At 42.8% G+C, this 15,504-nt stretch overlaps 1 long non-coding RNA gene across 2 annotated transcripts in view; it reads left to right on the plus strand.

The window, feature by feature from the left end:
* LOC133505400 (uncharacterized) overlaps positions 1–15,504 on the plus strand; it is a 66,882-nt gene that overhangs the window by 7,457 nt on the left and 43,921 nt on the right. Inside the window, exon 1 of one of the 2 annotated variants that reach the window (XR_009796244.1) lies at positions 3,603–3,704. The exons of the other annotated variant lie outside the window; for it this stretch is intronic. This is a non-coding gene — a long non-coding RNA (uncharacterized LOC133505400). Of the gene's footprint in view, positions 1–3,602; positions 3,705–15,504 lie in introns of those variants that run through there. 2 annotated transcript variants of the gene reach the window in all.

Here is a 15,504-nt window from a genome sequence, read left to right on the forward strand (position 1 = left end):
GAAAAAGAATGAAATAACCTCAGTGGTATGGATATTTACTTGAGTGTGTATGAGGTCAACATGCTCTTGACAGTGGTGTGTAGCTCAAATTCATGAGAGCACCAGTCCTGCCACTTCAGAGATGAACACAACGTGTATTGTATTGAAAGGGAGTCCTTGTATCACATTTCAATCTGATATAATAAACACACATGAACTGCCTGACTCCAGTTTCAGTTCCTCCCTCATGTCATGTCATGTTGCATTGCCTCAATTTATTCACTTACCTAATTGGACAAAATGACTCGTTTCAAAACCAAACATACAGGAAATACATATTCTCTCAGTTTATCCGTGCGACCTCGTTCATTCACACCAAAACAACTGAGCTAAGGATCCCATTTTGACATAACTGATATGGCTGTATAGCATTTTTATATTTCCTCTGTCTACCCCAAAAAAATAAACACAACTCAAGCAGTATATCCAGTCCAGATTGTAAAGGTGGAAAGAAAGAAAGGCGCCATTTTACGACTGGGTGGGGGAAGTACATTTTCAAAGTCAGTCAAGCTGGAACGCTTGCCTGTTGAAGGCCTCGGGGATGTGGAGGTGGGTAGACCTTCTAACAACAAAAACACTGCACACACATGCTCACAAACACATGAACATAGGTCCACCATGACCGCACCATTCTAGTGTTGAACTACATACATGCTTTACTTGTAAATGAATACATCTTACTACTGTAGCCTTGCTGGAGGATGTATAAAGCTGAGCGAGTATGCTACTTGCTGACGAGTCAAGTGGCAGTATTTATGGATCTGTCATAGGTTTGCTATGAATAACACATGAGCACTCGTTGTTGTACAGGAGTACTGAATGTAAATCAATGGGTTTGCATTTGATACTTTATTTCTCCTAAGCACTCTGTCTTCCCACCTAACTGTCGTTGTACCCCCATCAGTGGGTAATAATATCCAATGATAGATATGCAAGGGAAACAAAAGCCTAAATAGTTTTGTTAATGCATTCATGCATCTGTCATACGTGTACTTGATAAAAACTGTATTCACTGACTAAAATAAAAACAAGGGGACACAATGCAACTGGAATTTTTTGTTGTTGTTTCTCATTTGTTGTAAAGGAGATAAACAGTATTAGTACTTTAAAAATACAGAAACTCTCGTAGTACCTCGTCTTTGACTCATCTCACTGTCTCATTATCAGGAGATGAATGAATATTGTGTTTTCAATATCTTTCTTTTGGATACTACTGCACCAGTTGCACCTCCTTCCGTCCATTTTATCCTTATACCAGCAAACAGCTCTTTAGATCACAAGGTGGTTCTCATCACGCATATCACCTCAAAACGACCCAGGTCATCCCCAATGATACTTTATCACACTTGGTCATCGGCAGTTCTCTCAATTCAACTCCAACCAATCGAGCCATCCGCCACTTTTCCATTGCCAGAACAAAAACCACATTGTTCCTCCTGAATGAGATATTCAACTTTCTGAGGGAGCCTCCTCTCCAACACCCCTGAATTGACCTTACCATGGAGACTGAGGAGTGTGATCCCCCTGTAATTGAAACACACTCTCCCTTCTTAAAGGGGGAAGCACCACCCCAGTCAACAAATTCAGAGGCGCTGTCCCCAATGTCCATGGGATGTTGCAGAGGAGTGTCAAAGAAGACAGCCCCATAACATCCAGAGCCTTTAGGAACTCCAGGCGAATCTCATCCACCCCCGGGACCTTGCCACTGAGGATATTTTTAACCTCCTCGGTGACCTCAACCCCATAAAAATGAGAGCCTGCCTCAGAGAAAATTAACGTTGGTTTCTCATGGGAAACCGTATCAGTGAAAATGAGGAGGTCTTCCAAGTACAGTGCCGTGCAAAAATATTCGCCAAGTTCCTATTTTTTTTTTTTTTTGTTGCATCAAACCAATTTTAATATCACCCAGAGACAACCCAAAGAAGTGCAAAATTTAGTTTTCAAATGTCAATTCAATTTATTAAGAATAAAAAAAATCTAAATCTTTCTGATCCTCTGTGAAAAAGTAATTGCCCCTTGAACAAATTAACGGGTTATGCAGCAATTGGCTTGGCAGCAATAACTGAAATCAAGCATTTGCGATAACTGGTGATGAGTCTTTCACAACAAGGAATTTTGTCCAACTAAGTAGACTTGACTACTGTAATGGTCTTCTGACAAGACACCCCAAAAAGAGTATTAAACAACTGCAGCTCATTCAGAATGCCGCAGCTCGCTGACTAGAACAAAGCAGTCAGCGCATATAACTCCAATTCTAAATTCCTTGCACTGGCTTCCAGTCAGCTTTAGAATAGATTTTAAAGTTCTGCTAAAGGTCCATAAATCACTAAATGATTTAGGTCCTGAATACATAAAAGAAATGCTTACGGAATGCACACAAAGTAGACCTCTGAGATTGACTGACTAAGGTCAAATAGTGGAGTGCAGAGTCCAAAGCAAACATGGTGAAGTAGCATTTAACAATTATGCTGCACACAAATGGAATAAATTGCCAAGTTGTGAGGTCAACCTCAAGTATGAATGCTTTTAAATCCAGGTTGAAAACATTTCTTTTTTGTCATGCTTTTTATAGTATTTCAAATTTTTAATCATATTACTTGCACTTTCCTTTTCATTGTTGGCAATGTTATTGTTTTTATCCTGTTTTGAATGTTTTATTTCTATGTTTTCAAATCCTTTTAATAATGTAATAAAGTATAGTGAGTTACCTTGTCTATGAAATGTGCTATACAAATAAATTTGCCTTGATTTGCTTTGCTTACTCTTCGTTGCAAAATTGTTTCAACATCATAATATTAATATTAGAGGGTTTTCTAGCATGAACTGCCAATTTAAGTTGACACAACGGCATCTCAATTGGATTTAAACCTGGATTTTGAACATTGGTTATGTTCTGGACAATTCGGAGTGAGAACAGACATCGAATAACAGAACATCACTTGAGTTGTGATGAGAGGAGAGGCATTCCTCCCAATCACACCCTTCCAGGTCTCACTGTCATTGCCCATGTGAGCATTGAAGTTCCTAAGAAAAAAACATGGTGTCCCCAGTGGGAGTGCTCTCTAGTACCCCCTCTCAAGACTAGAAAAAGTCTGGGTCCTCAGAACGGCTGTTTGGTGCATAGACACTGAAGTATGTCTTATGCCCATATTTAGTCATGACTACATAATTTCCTCATGTCCTCAGTGGAGCTTTGTTCTGTAGCCAGATGTGTCCTTGATCGCATCTCTGCACGTAGACTAACCTTGATGAACTGCATACTGGACACTTTGTAATAATCCATTGCCAGCTAGAATCGGTTGAGACAGAAACCCTTTGTCTAAGTGGAAAGCCCCGATCTCATGCCACAGGTTTGATACCACCCATAGTCCGCCCTTCTGACAAGATAAAGGATATGTACTTTCTCTGTATCTTTGCACTTCTGATCTGCTCTCTGCAGCCATTGTCTGTAAATCACAAGTGCCCAGAATATTCTGTAAGTAAATTCTTCGAAGAAACTGTTTATCATCTCCAGCCTTTATTTGGATAACTAACATTCTCACTATCCAAAATTAAATGAACACGCAGAGGAAAAAAGCGTCCTCCAACAACTGGTGACCCCGACGTGATTTCGGACTGAGATGTTGGTTGACAGACAGAACATCGGCCGGCCAACAATTGATAAGGTCAGAGGACATTTATCCTTCAAAAATCCTCTTCTGTCTGTTAACTGGGGTTGAGGTCCGTGTCACGTTTGAATTTGTTACATTGTGAAATTATAGTTTTTGGCTGGATGAACAGTAGGGGAAATTGAACATTAATAAGTCCTGGGTTCGAGGCCCTGGTTGGTAACCGTCACATCCCACTTAAATGGTTGAAAATCTATAGTATGTCTGGGCGTACAACTCTAAAAAGGGTTTAGAAGTGCCCTGTGTTTGGAGGTTGTGCCGACACAAAAAGTTTGTAAATCCCTGGGCTGGCAGAACACACCGATAAGGTTGAGCCCAGCCCAAAACTTTCTGGACCGCAAGGCTTTCTCATTCTTTTCAGAGAATCCTAGAGACTGGAATTCCTCATTCGAAATCAAAGGACTGTTTCGTTAAAATAAAGGGGCTCGAGCATAAAAAAAACAAAAATATGTATGTATATATATATATATATATATATACATAGATGCAGCCCTATGGGGGCACAAACCAGTGCAATCTGTAGGCCGGTCCCAAGCCCGGATAAATGCAGAGGGTTGCGTCAGGAAGGGCATCCGGCGTAAAAACTGTGCCAAACAAATATGAGCGTTCATCTAAAGAATCCCATACCGGATCGGTCGTGGCCCGGGTTAACAACGCCCGCCCCCGGCACTGCTAACCTGCAGGGCGTCGTTGGAAATTCAGCTACTGTGGGTCGAAGACAAAGAAGAGGAGGAAACCGGATCCAGCGTCAGAAGAAAAAGAGGAATGCACAGAGCCTACAACTGAGTGTAGGGACTTTGAATGTTGGGACTATGACAGGAAAAGCACAGGAGTTGGTTGACATGATGATTAGGAGAAAGGTTGATATTCTGTGCATCCAAGAGAGCAGGTGGAAAGGTAGTAAGGCTAGAAGTTTGGGAGCAGGGTTTAAATTATTCTACCACGGAGTAGATGGGAAGAGAAATGGAGTAGGGGTTATTTTAAAGGAAGAGCTGGCTAAGAATGTCTTGGAGGTGAAAAGAGTATCAGATCGAGTGATGAGACTAAAATTTGAAATTGAGGGCGTTATGTATAATGTGGTTAGCGGCTATGCACCACAGGTAGGATGTGACCTAGAGTTGAAAGAGAAATTCTGGAAGGAACTAGATGAAGTAGTTCTGAGCATCCCAGACAGCGAGAGAGTTGTGATTGGTGCAGATTGTAATGGACATATTGGTAAAGGAAACAGGGGCGATGAAGAAGTGATGGGTAAGTACGGCATCCATGAAAGGAACTTTGAAGGGCAGATGGTGGTGGACTTTGCAAAAAGGATGGAGATGGCTGTAGTGAACACTTATTTCCAGAAGAGGGAGGAACATATAGTGACCTACAAGAGCGGAGGTAGAACCACGCAGGTAGATTATATTTTGTGCAGACGATGTAATCTGAAGGAGGTTACTGACTGTAAAGTAGTGGTAGGGGAGAGTGTAGCTCGACAGCATAGGATGGTGTGTAGGATGGTAGGAAGATTAAGAAGACAAAGGTAGAGCAGAGAACCATGTGGTGGAAGCTGAGAAAGGAAGAATGTTGTGCGGCCTTCCGGAAAGAGGTGAGACAGGCTCTCGATGGACAACCGAAGCTCCCGGAAGACTGGACGACGACAGCCAAGGTGATCAGAGAGACAGGCAGGAGAGTACTTGGTGTGTCATCTGGTAGGAAAGGGGAGAAGGAGACTTGGTGGTGGAACCCCAAAATACAGGGAGTCATACAAGGAAAGAGATTAGCGAAGAAGAAGTGGGATACTGAGAGGACTGAGGAGAGGCGAAAGGAGTACATCGAGATGCGACGTAGGGCAAAGGTAGAGGTGGCAAAGGCTAAACAAGAGGCATATGAAGACATGTACACCAGGTTGGACACGAAAGAAGGAGAAAAGGATCTCTACAGGTTGGCCAGACAGAGGGATAGAGATGGGAAGGATGTGCAGCAGGTAAGGGTGATTAAGGATAGAGATGGAAATGTGTTGACTGGTGCCGGTAGTGTACTAAATAGATGGAAAGAATACTTTGAGAAGTTGATGAATGAAGAAAATGAGAGAGAAGGAAGAGTTGAAGAGGCAAGAGTGAAGGACCAGGAAGTGGAAATGATTACTAAGGGGGAAGTCAGAAAGGCACTACAAAGGATGAAAAATGGAAAGGCAGTTGGTCCTGATGACATACCGGTAGAGGTATGGAAGCAATTTGGAGAGATGGCTGTGGAGTTTTTGACCAACTTATTCAACAGAATACTAGCGGGCGAAAAAATGCCTGAAGAATGGAGGAAAAGTGTTCTAGTTCCCATTTTTAAGAACAAAGGGGATGTTCAGAGCTGTGGGAACTATAGAGGAATAAAGTTGATGAGCCACACAATGAAGTTATGGGAAAGAGTAGTGGAGGCTAGACTCAGGACAGAAGTAAGTATCTGCGAGCAACAGTATGGTTTCATGCCTAGAAAGAGTACCACAGATGCATTATTTGCCTTGAGGATGCTCGTGGAAAAGTACAGAGAAGGTCAGAAGGAGCTACATTGTGTCTTTGTGGATCTAGAGAAAGCCTATGACAGAGTACCAAGAGAGGAACTGTGGTACTGCATGCGTAAGTCTGGTGTGGCAGAGAAGTATGTTAAAATAGTACAGGACATGTATGATGGTAGCAGAACAATGGTGAGGTGTGCCTTAGGTGTGACAAAGGAATTTAAGGTGGAGGTGGGACTGCATCAGGGATCAGCTCTGAGCCCCTTCCTGTTTGCAGTGGTAATGGATAGGCTGACAGATGAGGTTAGACTGGAATCCCCTTGGACCATGATGTTCGCAGATGATGTTGTGATATGCAGTGAATGCAGGGAGCATGCAGAGGAACAATTAGAAAGATGGAGACATGCACTGGAAAGGAGAGGAATGAAGATTAGCCGAAGTAAAACAGAATATATGTGCGTGAATGAGAAAAGTAGAGGGGGAAGAGTGAGGCTACAGGGAGAAGAGATAGCAAGGGTGGACGACTTCAAATACTTGGGGTCAACAATACAGAGCAATGGAGAGTGTGGTCAGGAAGTGAAGAAACGGGTCCAAGCAGGTTGGAACAGCTGGCGAAAGGTGTCTGGTGTGTTATGTGACAGAAGAGTGTCTGCTAGGATGAAGGGCAAAGTTTACAAAACAGTGGTGAGGCCGGCCATGATGTACGGATTAGAGACGGTAGCACTGAAGAAACAACAGGAAGCTGAACTGGAGGTGGCAGAAATGAAGATGTTGAGGTTCTCGCTCGGAGTGACCAGGTTGGATAGGATTAGAAATGAGCTCATTCGAGGGACGGCCAAAACTGGATGTTTTGGAGACGAGATTCGAGAGAGCAGACTTCAATGGTTTGGACATGTTCAGAGGCGAGAGAGTGAGTATATTGGTAGAAGGATGCTGAGGATGGCGCTCCCAGGCAAAAGAGCGAGAGGAAGACCAAAGAGAAGGTTTATGGATGTGGTGAGGGAAGACATGAGGGCAGTTGGGGTTAGAGAGGAAGATGCAGGAGATAGGCTAAGATGGCAAAAGATGACACGCTGTGGCGACCCCTAACGGGACAAGACGAAAGGAAAAGAAGAAGAAGATATATATATATACATATATATATATATATATATATGAGTAACTAGATAAAAGGGAAAACATACATTTATAATAATTCATCTGAGAGATCACAAATTGTAGAAATTAAAGTGACCTTAATATAATGTCCTAAGAAGGGTATGACAATACCCAGCGGTAGTTAAAAAAAAAAAAAAGAGCATCCTTCGACATCTGCTGGCGCGTACACACACACACACACACATGATTGGAGCATGGTGGAGCAAGTGTGTGTGTGGAAGATCAACGGAGGCAACACTGCTTGTATGTTTGCTGTTCTCATTCTTGTTTTTATATATTTCCATTTTTCAGGTTGAGTTCTTTGAGTTGTTGGTGGTGTGAGTTTGCAAGGAGGCCCAGACCCCGCGTTATTGTTGCTTTGTCACTTATCTGACTCTTTGCTAGTAATAGAAAGACCTGTTGACTACACAAAAAAAGAGAGAGAGGGAGGTTCGATTTACAACAAAATGCAGGGACAGGTTGATAGGGAAAGTGAACGGTTTGATTTGCGGCAAATCCAAACCATTCTGAATAATTGTTGCTAAATGTATAAATAAGAAATGCATGTGATGTGTGTGTTGGAGGGTTGCCTGAAAAAGAACGAGATAGTGAGAAAGAACAGTTGAAAGAATGGTTGAAATGTTGTGAGAATAGTTCCTTCCGTTGTCTTCGACTGCGTGTTAGGTGACATCAATGAAAGAAATGGAGTAAGCTTGTGTTAAAAGAGTGGCGGCTCTAAAGTTGGAAGTGGAAAAAATTAACAGGTTGTCTTCAAAAGGTAGAAACGCAAGGGAGAATACTAAGAAAGTTGTGGTAATGAAAGCGAGAGCAAGAATTATGGCAATGGGATGTGCGTTAAAGTTGTCCCGTTTGGCTGTCAAGGAAGAAAGCGTTGGTCTGGAACCCTCAACACCCAAACTGCCCTCCACGCCGCCTCCTGACTTGGAGGAGAAACAGTCTTGGGTGTTGTTTCCAACTAACCCATTTGTACCGTCACTTTACCATAAACCAGGAAAGCTTTAAATGAATTTCAGGCTCCAGTAATAAATGTAATTGCAGGCCGGCTAGAACTAGATGGAGAAGATCAAACGTCTTTCACTCATGCACAACAGACATCGAACATGAATACATTTGGGGAAACTTTGACTGTTGGAGTGATCGCCCCCATTAGAATATTTGAAGGCTTGAGGCCTTGAGGCAGATGATTATCGGAATAGCAAACACCATTCCAAGTGAAAGCAAAAAAAATCTTCATGGAAGGATGAAGCAGAATGCAAAAGAAAGCATTAGCCAATTCAATCCAAGTGAAATGAGTGTGGGCCGATGTAATTTGGGACAGTGCCAAGTGCGGGTTCGGGACGGACAATGTGAGGGTTAACACGGCTGCATTAATTGCTCGCAGGTCATGGACCATGCGAAACTTTCCATTGTTTTTCTTTTCAACAGGCATGATGGGGGTGTTAAAATCAGAGCCAGGAATTTCACACAGCACCCCTGCTTTGAGCAAACTGTCAATTGTTTCCCAAATGCCAATCATCCCAGCCTCTTTTGCAGAGTATTGGGGATCATATATTTGTCCTGCTTTCATCTGAAACACAACAGGTGATACATTCCAGAGACCAACATCAGTGGTCATCATGGACCACAGCGACGTGGTAAGTGAATCAAGAAGTTGACGAGTAAAATCACTGTCGGTTGTTTCACGCCCATGGTGCCTATCCAGAAGCTGGTGCTCCAAAACAGAAGTGGGTGAAAATGTGTTAGACTGAATCTAATAAGCATCAAGTGACAGGGAATAGAGCAATAGAGAGTGAAATGAATTTTGCCAATCAGTGGCCTGTGTGGAAGCCAGGACAAACTGACGAAGATCCTTTGCTGTGTGCTGAGGCGAGACCATCAAGGAGACGTGGGTGACGAGGCATAGAAGGGTCTGGGGGATCCGCCATTATGTACCATTTGAGTTGTTCAAGATTCAGGAACACCGAAAAGGCGACACCTGGTTTGCCTGCAAACAAATCACCAATGTTCAATTTCCAAATGTTGTTTTCAATTTCCTGAAATGCCTCACTATACATCTCATCCCTTGATCTGTCATAGTACAGAGTGCAATGCATACAATCAGTTACCATATCATAAGATCTGAGGTTGCGAACCCAAGGTGACCAGAGAGTCCAAAAGTGTTCAGCTTCGAGCAAACCACTGGAGTCATTATCCACTCTTGCCCAGTAGATGCTGGCAGTGGCGCATGCCACAGGGCGTTGTTCAACAAGAGGGAACTGGGAGGTGGCACCGGAGGCAGAGCAGCAGTAGGTGTTACCATCTGGAAATTCCAGGATGAGTCCATCAAAGCTGCATTTGATGAGAGGGCATGTGGAGATGAAGAGATCGACGGCCAAAAGATTGACTGGACAGTTAGGTGCAAACACAAAAGAAGGCAAAAGAGTCTGTGACTGTTGGTTTAACTCTCTTGGGGTTGGTTGTAACCTCCTTGATTGTAGCCACATGCTCCATTCAGAGGCTTGAGGTCGCTGTCTGCACTCGTGGGCCCAATGACCCGGCTGTCCACAATTGAAGCACATGTTATGGCCACCAGGGGCGCACCTCGACCCATGAATGAACCTGCATGATACATCATGCGCTCGGAACCGACAGAGGCAGCTGAGATCAGAGCAAGAGTGGCTTCTTCCTGTTTTTTAGATTTTGAAACTGCAACATGGCAAGTTGTGTTTGTGTAGTTTTTGTTTGTCTACCTTAGACTCTTTTTCTTTAGCATGTCTCCTCATATGATGTTTACCACCAGTCAACCTCAACCCCAGGAAGGTCCGGATTGGCCTCCATGGCTTGCGCTACTGACTTGGCAACGTCCTTCAAAATGGCTGCCCGGAAGACTTACGAATGCAAAGCGGAGGCTGTATGGGCGTGTCCTGTTTTCAGAGTGTAATCAGTGAGGGCTCGGTCAAGAAAAGCTGCGGCCTCCACATCTGCTTTGCCTGAAAAAGAACGAGATAGTGAGAAAGAACAGTTGAAAGAATGGTTGAAATGTTGTGAGAATAGTTCCTTCAGTTGCAATCAGCTACAATCGTGTGTGTGTGTGTGTGTGTGTACGCAGCAGCAGTTGTCGAAGGACGCTCTTTTTTTTTTTTTTTTTTTAACTACCACTGGGTATTGTCATACCCTTCTTAGGACATTATATTAAGGTCACTTTAATTTCTACAATTTGTGATCTCTCAGATGGATTTTTATTATTATAGGTTTTCCCTCTTATCTAGTTACTCATTTATATATGTATATATATATATATGTATATATATTTTTTTGTTTTGTTTGTTTTTTTATGCTTGAGCCCCTTTATTTTAACGAAACAGTCCTTTGATTTCGAATGAGGAATTTCAGTCTCTAGGATTCTCCGAAAAGAACGAGAAAGCCTCCTGGTCCACAATGTTTTGGGCTGGCTTCAACCTTATTGGTGTGGTCTACCTGCCCCGGGATTTACAACCTTTTTGTGTCGGCTCAACCTCCGAAGACAGGGCACTTCTAAACCCTTTTTAGAGTGGTACGCCCACACACTCTATGGCTTTTCAACCATTTAGGCGGGACACGACGGTTACCCACCCGGGCCTCGAACCCAGCACTTATCGCTCTTTGTCCTTTGATTTCAAATGAAGAATTATAGTCTCTAGGATTCTCCGAAGAGAAATAGAAAACCTTGTGGTCCAGAAAGTTTCAGGCTCACCTCAACCTTATCGGTGTGTTCTGCCAGCCTCAGGATTTACGTTTTTGTGTCGGCACAACCTCCGAACACAGGGTACTTCTAAACCCTTTTTAGAGTGGTACGCCCACACACTCTATGGCTTTTCAACCATCTAGAATTTTCTTACAGAATATTCTGGCCATTTATGAGTTACAGACAATGGCTGTAGAGAGCAGATCAGAAGTGCGAAGATACAGAGAAAGTACACATCCTTTCCCCTACTGTTCATCCAGCCAAAAACTATAATTTCACAATGTAACAAATTCAAACGTGACACGGACCTCAACCACAGTTAACAGATAGAAGATCATTTTTGGAGGATAAATGTCCTCTTACCTTATCAATTGTTGGCCGGCCGTTGTTCTGTCTGTCAACCAACACCTCAGTCCGAAATCACGTCGAGGTCACCAATTGTTAGAGAACGCTTTTTTCCTCCGCATGTTCATTTAATTTCGGATAGTGAGAATGTTGGTTATCCAAATAAAGGCTGGAGATGATGAACAGTTTCTTCGAAGAATTTACTTACAGAATATTCTGCGCACTTATGATTTACAAATAATGGCTGCAGAGAGCAGATCAGAAGTGCGAAGATACAGATGCCATTATGTTGTCAGAAGGGCGGACTATGGGTGGTATCAAACCTGTGCCGTGAGATCGGGGTTTTCCACTTAGACAAAGGGTTTCTGTCTCAACCGGTTCTAGCTGGCAATGGATTATTACAAAGTGTCCAGTATGCAGTTCATCAAGGTCAGCCTACGTGCAGAGATGCGATCAACGACACATCTGGCTCCAGACCAAAGCCCCACTGAGGACATGAGGAAATTATGTAGCCATGACTAAATATGGGCATAAGACATACTTCAGTTTGCAGGAGTGATTTTTCCTCCTCCAGTTCATTGTGAATATTACTTAAAAAAATTTGGGAGACACACCTCTTTATCACTTGTATCTGTCAGTAGGGCTGCAGCCCTTTGTTCTCTTTGACGGTATTTTTTCAGTTCTAGCTTTGTAATTTTTTTAAAAACAGACCTTTTCAGATCTAACATGAGTTTGGCTGAGCGGGCCCAAACATGTTCTGGGTTGGATGACTTGGATGTGGAAGAATTGACAGGCCTTCAACACATTTCAGATTGTCCTGGACAGAGTCTTAAGATATTTGTACATTCATAGGCTGTTAAGGCGAGTTTTTGTTATTGCTCAATTTTGACATTAATTGGATAATATGCATTGTCCAAATGTATAATGCTCCAAATGTTATGGGAATTAATTTATTGAAAGATAATGCATCTGCATGCACTATTGCCCTTTCCAGAATTAGGCTTTCACTATTTGTATAGATTATAGCAGTGATTCTCCACTGGCAGATTGGGACCAATGTAGTGGGGTGCGTAGCCACTTTGGATGGGTCACAGACAGTTGTAAAAAAGTTACTGGAAAATAATTTTGATTGTTAAAACTGTAACAGTTCCTTTGGCCTGCAGCAGTAACTTCCTAAAAAACAATATAAACTATTGTTGTTGCACTCTCCTTAAAATAACAGATCAGTGCCAAGATATATATTTTTGTAAATGCTACTGTTATCTTAATAAGGTGCTCTGAAAAGACACTTTAAACACAAACATAAGTCCATCCATTCATTTTCTTAGCCGCTTATTCTCACAAGGGTCGCGGGAGTCCTGGAGCCTATCCCAGCTGTCAACGGGCACGAGGCAGGGTACACCCTGAACTAGTTCCCCTCCAATCGCAGGGCACATGGAGACAGACAACAGTCGCACTCAAAATCACACCTCGGGGCAATTTAGAGTGTCCAATTAATGTTGCATGTTTTTGGGATGTGGGAGGAAACTGGAGTGCCCGGAGAAAACCTACTCAGGCACGGACAAAACATGCCAACTCCACAGAGGAAGGGCCGGGATTGAACGCTGGTCCTCAGAACTGTGAGGCCAATGCTGCATTTTCCAGTTGATAAATCACAACTATCGTCATCTGCAAGCTTCTGTTCCACAATTTCTATAGAAATTTCATGTGAATAAAACAATATATTTTAATTTATTAGAATATACCTGTATATCATAAAAATCATGACCTCAAAGAGTGTCTGCTGCAAGGTTTGCTTTGCCAATGTGAATCAGTTCTCACTTGCCTCATTTGGATAAAGGGTTATGTTTGAAAGATATTAAAAATATTTGAAATTTAAATTAAAATAGGAAACAAGAGGAGGAATGGGGGAAACTGGTGAGTACATCTGCCTCGTAGTTCTGAGGACTGGCGTTCAAATCCCTGCCTTGCCTGTTTGCATGTTGTCCCTGCCTCCTGCCTACATTTAGCTGAGATAAGGCCTCTTTATACTCACGTGTGCAGTGACTGCACTGACATAACAGTGACGATCCTACATGTAGTTTGCCTTTATACTCGAGTCCAAGCTACGTATACAGTTTTGAAAATGGGCTGCGGTTTTACTCCATGTCAGATTTTTTGCTATGGCTCGTATAGACTAGGACGCTACAGGGTGTGGCTTCCTCAGCACTTTTTGGACATCTCCGGTAGTCACTTTTTACTTTATTTCTCAAACATAGCAGCAAAAATGGCAACTGTGGAACATTGTCTGCTTGAACAAATTGACCTATATTAACAGATGATACGTTTAATTATGCTGCAAAATCGATCAAGAAGGAGGCAGCATAGTATGTGAATGTATGGTATGTAGAGTAGACGGGAATGGTGAATACATCATCACAGCATGTGACTAAAATGGAGGAATCACGAGAGCTGATCTCCGCAGGTTTCTCTGCGGGACAACTTCTTTTTAACGTGTGCAGCAAGCTATGCAGAAGTGCTGCATGGGGCAATGTAGTGATCTGTTGTGAAATAGTATTTATTGTGCTGCACAAATATGAAAGAAGTTGCCAACAGAAATCAAAGCGGTTGCAGTGTCATTTTTTTCATGTACAAGTTATTTTTTGTCATGCTTTTATTTTAGAGCATTTTCCGTGTCAAAAAAAATCGTGTTTTTGTCCCTTTGTTTTTAAATGCTTTTAAAAGGTATTTAACTTTTTTGTACTTCCATTCCTTCCATTTTCTTGGCAACTTATCCTCATAAGGGTCACGGGAGTGCTGGAGCCTATCCCAGCGATCAATGGGCAGGAGGCAAGGCAGACCCTAAACTGGTTCCCAGCCAATTGAAGGGCACATGGACACAGACAACAGTCACACTCACAATCACACCTAGGGGCAATTTAGAGTCTCCAGTGAATGCATGTTTCTGGGATGTGGGAGGAAACCGGAGTGACCGGGGAAAACTTATGCAGGAACGGGGAGAACATACAAATTCCACACCAGTGGGGCCAGGATTGAACCCAGGTCCTCAGAACTGTGAGGCCAATACTTTACAGCTGTGCCAACATGCCGCCCTCTTTTACATAAAGTACATTGAGTTACCTTGTGCATGAAATACATTACCTTGCCTTGACTACTTCTTGAGCTTTCACTCATATTCCACCTACATTCTTGATATTCCAGGGTGCTGTTAGCTCCGTTAGCACCACCTGTTTGGCACCTCAACACCAGGGGACGATATATGGTCAGATGTAGGTATTTGTTACCTTCTTTGAAATTTGAACTGCTTTCTTTGGTTTGCCTGCATCTGTGAGTCGTCCGTTGAGGCCAGGATCGCTTTACTTCTTTGACCTTTTCCTGCGGCACTTTCCATAGAGTCTGCATTTGGGGCTACCTGCCACACCACAAATATGGAAGTAGACAGAATATCATTGATGGAACACATCAAGAAACTGACCCAATGTCCTATCATTTACCAGATATCCGATCAGAGCCTTTCCTCGTACTGTCTAACAATATGTCCAACTGTCCTGTTTCTTCATGTTCTACATCCTCTGTACTCTTTTGATTTGTAGACTTCCGTCTGCACCATGCTATGTATCCCTTTTGGGTCAGCATTTTTCCAACAGGTTTTCATGGAAAACCCAGGTCAAGCCTGCCCTAGGCGAATGACAAAATGATGCTATCCTGCTGGAGTCGGTTCTTCGCTTTTGTCTGTACCTGGTTATCTGACGAGCTGCGACCTGTTCTGACATCAATGTGTGCCTGGCATACCATATCACTGCTGCCATTTTACAGTATCATTATCTGTTTATCAGGACCATGTTTGCCATCTTATATTGCTCAAACATTGTTATTATTGGCAGCTGCAGCTTGGTGACAGTGCAGCACAGCCTGATATCGTACAGGCAGGCTTCTTTGAACTGCAACCCATTTCTTCACCTTCAAATCCTCATTGGTAGAAACAGGTACCTCATAAATGAGCAGAAACCAGAGGAATTAAGGAAATAGGCCATATTGATAGTCCCAGATCCTGTACTTCCCAGGCAGGCTGTCATTCTCCAGAGAATTCTTCCTGATGTCTG

The sequence above is a fragment of the Syngnathoides biaculeatus genome, chromosome 8, assembly GCF_019802595.1.
Source record: "Syngnathoides biaculeatus isolate LvHL_M chromosome 8, ASM1980259v1, whole genome shotgun sequence".
Taxonomy (NCBI): Eukaryota; Metazoa; Chordata; class Actinopteri; order Syngnathiformes; family Syngnathidae; genus Syngnathoides; species Syngnathoides biaculeatus.